Source organism: Spea bombifrons, chromosome 1, assembly GCF_027358695.1.
Source record: "Spea bombifrons isolate aSpeBom1 chromosome 1, aSpeBom1.2.pri, whole genome shotgun sequence".
NCBI classification, from domain to species: domain Eukaryota; kingdom Metazoa; phylum Chordata; class Amphibia; order Anura; family Pelobatidae; genus Spea; species Spea bombifrons.
The window spans coordinates 27,005,805-27,011,712 of record NC_071087.1 but is presented as its reverse complement, the minus strand read 5'-3'; positions in this window follow the sequence as shown (position 1 = coordinate 27,011,712).

The following is a 5,908-nucleotide window of genomic DNA, read 5'->3' as shown; positions in this document are numbered from 1 at the left end:
ATATAATTACACGGTTAGATCTTCTACGGATGTCTGGATATCAAACTCTGATGCTCGGCAAAACATTATCTCCAAGATAAGGGACAGCCTGTTGACAACCGTGATCAGCATATGACTTCTGTTCTGCAGCTATTTTAAGTTGGAATAAATTTGTTCCAACTTGTTTCCTTAGATGCTGCCTTGACGCTGAGTATCGACATAGGAAACCAGTCATTTTGCATGTTCAGTACATTACATGAAATACGTACAGCCATATATTATGCTGGTTTCAGTGATATTAGCAAAAACGAATGCCCCCCCCCCAAATACATACCAAACAGCACCAAAAGAAGATGAAGGGAGGGGAAGAAAAAAAGGGCATTGTTAGCAAAACTGTCTTCAACATGTTTATGTAGATAAAAGTCACAGGTAAATATAATTTTACAAAACCTAAGGCCTACTGAAAAAAACAAAATAATGAGTGCAAACTTACTGAAATTATATATTTAACGTACTGTTTTAGGCTTCTAGAATCAAGGGCTCATTTTGTGACGGTAGTGCTTGGTATGGAGTGCTGCCACCTTGACAGCACCTTTCAGACTGAACTGTTCACCACTGGATAGGACGAGCAAGCTGGTTGAGGGGGTCATGGATCTCCCTCTTACTGGCCTAAAATAAAGGGACCTCGAGGTCTATTCCTACGAAACTCCATTTCGGTGCTCCCTCATGTTGATGCTGAGCGTCTGGATATGATGTCATATCCGGATATGATGTCAGAACTTAATCCTCACGCACCATGAGGGAGCATTGAAAGAGAGGAAATTTGGTGGCTGTGAAATTTGGTTTTTGATGATTGTTATTATCTTTATTATTAGAGCATTGGCCAGTGTACACAGACATTTTTCTTTTAAAGAAACCTGAGTACCAACACTTCATTTTTTTTTACAAAAAAGGCATCTAACCAAGAGTTACGTTCCATGTAATTGGCCTACTTTAAATGTATTTATTCAGATATTGGCTTTGTGGGTCATCATATTTGCTTTTCTTGGAATCGTCTTAAGTAGAATGTTACCTGGAATGACACAGCTTAAGCAAAATCGCTAAGTAAGATTGTTTGAGCACGTATCAAGGGTGTAACTACAAGCTCTCTGGATCACACTGTGAGAAATGTGCATAAATGAAATAGTCCGTGAACAGAAACGTGGGTCAGAAAACTGTATCTTAGAAATTTAATGCTGATTTAATCCTCCACTTGGAATTGTTAAGGGAGTATGTAGGAAGATTTCCAGATTCATTTACATTATGAAAAGACAACCCCAGTGAGCTTTTCCTTCAAGAATGGCTTGGATGGGCTTGTATTCTCCTGCCAGCTCCCACAAATAAACTGTTTGGTCCAATTTGTGACACTGCCAAGGTCGATCTGGAATTTTTATATTTTCACACTTGGGTCCAATGTATGGGTGTGCACATGATTTTTTCAATGTGGCAAAATATCCTCCCCACTTTTACCCCTTTCCCACCCTAATACCGCCTTACCTCCTCCCCATCGCCTACCTTTGTTGCCTTAGGAGAGGGATTTCCTGATGAGAGGCAAATGTTCGTTACCCAATAATAAGAAAAAGTATATGACCATGGTAGTAGTAGCTAACAGACCTGTATGTACCTGTGCAAGATGAGGACTTTAGTTTACATAGCTGGGGTGGTAGAGATTAGCCACAACTACCTTGGTCTACAATTTCTATGGTGTTCAGCCAGCAATGTCTGACTATATATCATGGGAGCTGCCGTGAACAACAAAAACGTTAGTGTGTAGTGAAAGCCAACACAACCCCAGTCTATGACTTCAATTCCCATGAAGTTCAGACAATAATATGGCTGAATATTATTGTAGATAGTCAACATAGGTTTGTATTGTAGACTTAGTGTACCTCCAGCTCAATATAAAGTTATAACTACTATCTCCATAATAATCAACTAACAATGTTGCTGCTCAACATCAAGAAAAGTTAATGTTGTGTCATATAGTGTAGTTCTGTGATGCATACCAGGCTGGCTGAGAGTCATAAGAAATGTAGTCTCAGCAGCTGTAGTATGTACTGACCTTAGCTGCAACAGATGTTTGAAATAAACTACCTTGTGTCTGTAGAATGTAAACTGTGTCTCTGCTGTATGTAATCCTATGTAGTCACAGAAAATAGTGCTAGACACAATTGAAGCAAAAAGAGAGCAAGAATGTGATATTAGATATTTGTTCAGTTTGAAATGAAAACCTACAATGTTCACAAAAGTCCCAAAGTGTTTTGTTGATCTTTATTGCAGTCTTATTCAGATCAAATAACTGGCGCTTTTTATGTCACTGCTGGAAGCAATAAGCTAGGTGAAATTAAGTACCTTTGTGCGATGGAAAGATTTAACTAATTCAATTTAACAGCATTGAGTATGTATCTTACCAAATTAAAGGTATAGAAGTCAGCCAATGCATGGTACGAGCTGAGCTAGACCCAAGGCTTGGATTGGTGAGCTGTCTGTACAAACCAAGTCAGATGTGACAGAAATAGAACGGAAGCCTTCACAAAACCTGACCAAAGCCTCCTCATACTTCTCCTCATTTTGCTAACTACAGCTAACATTGGCTTGTCCAGCTCTATATCAAATAAAAAGCTACAATCTTGCATGTGGCTCTGTCATTGTAAAATCAGAACGGCACATAAATTCCCATTTTTATGTTACTATAGTTGAAAGCTAAATATGCAATATTCTATGGCAGTTCTAAAAATATTTGTAATATAAGAAATGCATTTACATTTCCCGTCTCATCTGCTAAGTAGGCCATGTACCCCACCATGCAAATGACTTCCCCATTTGGGATTGGCCTCGCATTTTGCAGTTTTTATAACATGGTCAGAGAACATAAAATGAGGATAATGACTAATTAGCCAAAAGGAAATTGTGTCATAGCAAGTGTATTACAAATATGGTAAAAACTTTGAGACATTAATTAATTAATAACGCCACAAACACTAAATCGCATAGTCAATGTCCTTATAGAATGCTTAAATAATGTATTAGTGATACTGAATATGAACAAAATTGTTACTTTCATTTACGTATATAGCCCATAAAAAAAAAAAAAAAGATTTTATTTGAAAAAATAAAACCTGTCAATTTTACAAGATGCTGAGGCAGGGAAAAAGCAAGCAAAAACAGGGTTGATTGGGAAGGAGGCGAGGATACTGTCTAGAAGTGGTCTAACTTTACCACAAAGATGAACACTCCAGGATTGTGCCAAAACTAAAATGGAAATTACACAGCATAACCAGAATATCATAATTCTAGAACATATGAGTGGCACGCGGGGGGCCAAACTGATCTTTATTGTGTTTTTGTAGAAGTATTATTAAACACTCATCTACAGACACCAGACAAGCCAGAAGGCTTGTTGTTCCCTCAGAAATCTCATGGTGCTGCCACAACCACAAGGGATTGTCTGGTGTCTGTAGATGAGTGTTTAATAATGCTTCTACATACCCCTAAATTTTAGTGGAAGGGTTTTCCATCACCTTTACCCACCATAACTTATGTAATTGGTATTTCTTGGTTACCCCGAGCCTCAAGTATTAAGCCGGTATCCCAACCTCATGCTGACGAGTCCCATTAAGGATAAAACAGCTGTCCATGAGTGGTGATCTGGCTAGTGTACCTCTTCCCGAGTTTTGTCTAAAGGCTGTCCTGTACAGCGGGCAATTACTTTCAAGGGATCCACGTATAAAGTGGATAGAGAGGTAAAAGGCGATAATTGTTAACCTTATTTGCATGCGCCTACCCAGAACCCCTTGTGGTTGTGGCAGCACCATGAGATTTCTGAGGTAAAAACAAGCCTTCTGGCATGTCTGGTGTCTGTAGATGAGTGTTTAATAATGCTTCTACTACCCCCTTAATTTTAGTGGAAGGGTTTTCTATTACCTTTACCCACGATAACTTTTGTAATGGTACGTAAAAATATATGAAATAAGTATCCAGCATATGATATAAGTATGATCCATTCTTTAATGTCTGTATAGAGTTACATAACCTAAAATGTCAAGACTTAAAGAATCGTCTAAGGTTTGTCAATTGTTTTTGTGTGAAACAAATATGTTGGAGACTTCTATTTGTCTGATAAACATTAATCTGGTTCTATTTGCTGTTACGTCAGTTGAAAAGCTTAACACTTAAGATTTTATGAAGAGGCAGCCAGCTGAAAATGTATTTCAGGTGAATCATTTCAGGGATGTTCCCTAGCCTTTATGGGTTGATTGAAATGAAATGAAACGCACAGTGATTTTGAAAAATATTTAAGTGATTTTGAATAGCATTTCAAACATATTGCTCAGCCATCAGCAACTTAACTCATTCTTGTTAAACGAGAGAGGTGCAAAAAGAGTCACCCCACCACAAACAGTAGGGCTTTGCTTAGAGCATTGAACTGGTGGTGTTGGGGGAGGGGAACACCCGGTTCCTGGGAACTTTTGTGTGTTGACTCTCAGTCTCTGGGATTTTTTTGTTCTAATATCAGAGTCTCAAGGTGAAGGGCAGATTCTCAGGGTCACATAGGCTGGAACTGACTCCTTTCCAACTGGTGATTTCTGCTACCAGTATGTTATAGCTGAAATCCCTGCTTGAATGCGGGTGACTGTTACGTGTATCTTTAAATAATGTCAAGTCATCGTTTTCATGAGAACCGGTATTAAACCCATTTAACTGACACAAGCACAGAAAAAACAATATATTATACTGTTAGAAAACATAAGTTTAAGGTTATTATAGAAAATGGTTGAGAACTTTATATGTGATAAAATATCATTGTTTAATGTGTTTTAAAATAGATCAGGAACTAAAACTAAGCAAAACAAGAAGACATCAACATTTTTAAAAAATACTGTGGGAGCTCAATAATATTTGAAAAAAGAGCTATATTTATATAGCGTTAGGAAAAAATTCCAAATACTTTTTTTTTATTACTTAGCTGCACCAAAAAAAAGCCATTTTTAAAAATAGTTATTTATTAAATCTATGCCACTTAAATTATTTGACCTTTGCAATATATATATATATATATATATATATATAGATATATATATATCTATATATATATATATATATATATCTATATATATATAGATAGATATATATATATATATCTATATATATATAGATATATATATATATATATATATAGATATAGATATATATCTATAGATATATATCTATATATATCTATAGATATATATCTATAGATATATAGATATATATCTATAGATATATATATATATTCTGTTTTTAATTCCTTAATTTCCCAGGGATCCTGGGAATGATCTCAGAACAAGGTGTTCCAGTTACTAGTTGACTGTATTCAAAAGTTTTTTTAAATATATTTATCAAATGGATATTTTATGCATGATTGAGATTTCACATGTCTTACTGTTGTCAGGTATAATTGCAATGAAAGTCGATGCTTCTATTGTGAGCTGCATGGAAAAGTAACTCTTAAATAACATATTAACAAAGAAAAACAGTACAGCCTTTGTGTTCTTCACACACAACACAATGCCTATGGATAATCACCAACTTTCAATTTATCACAGTACATAGGGTGTGCGTGAATCCACAAAGAATTTCAGCTAATTTAGAATATTAGAAGCATATCCCTTCCAATTCTGAGTACAAAACAAGTGTGGAGTGATGAGTTTTGCGGAACACAAGGGTTTAAAGTAACCAACGGTGTTCTTTTGTTGCCAAAGGGTTACGTGTTTCATTTTAAATAGCTTACCAGATGTGTAAAAGTAATGTTTACCTGTACCTGAGCCATATTTGGTGAAAACCAAAGTATATCAGCACAAACACCTCATAGCAACTGTCAAGCATGGTGGTGGAGCGGTGACATTGGATC